Source organism: Penaeus monodon, chromosome 21, assembly GCF_015228065.2.
Source record: "Penaeus monodon isolate SGIC_2016 chromosome 21, NSTDA_Pmon_1, whole genome shotgun sequence".
Lineage (NCBI taxonomy): Eukaryota > Metazoa > Arthropoda > Malacostraca > Decapoda > Penaeidae > Penaeus > Penaeus monodon.
Window position 1 is genome coordinate 4,574,076 of NC_051406.1, and position 204 is coordinate 4,574,279.

Sequence of the window (204 nt, forward strand, 5' to 3'; positions counted from 1 at the left end):
CTCCTTTTTGAACTGATTAAACAAAACAAAACAAAAAAGATAATAAATCACACATAAAAACCCCTCCCCTCCCCCCACAGCCAAAAAATATTCACAAAAAAATCACACAAAAAATTACCACGTAACCCCCCCCCAGCAAAAAATATTCACAAAAAAAATCACACAAAAAAATTATCCACGTAACCCCTCCTTCCCTCCCATAGC

The 204-nt window shown here is 36.3% G+C and overlaps 1 protein-coding gene across 1 annotated transcript in view; it reads left to right on the top strand.

Annotated features, from left to right (window-relative positions):
* LOC119586767 (FRAS1-related extracellular matrix protein 2-like) overlaps positions 1 to 204 on the top strand; it is a 19,352-nt gene that overhangs the window by 9,389 nt on the left and 9,759 nt on the right. The gene's annotated exons all lie outside the window — the stretch shown is intronic.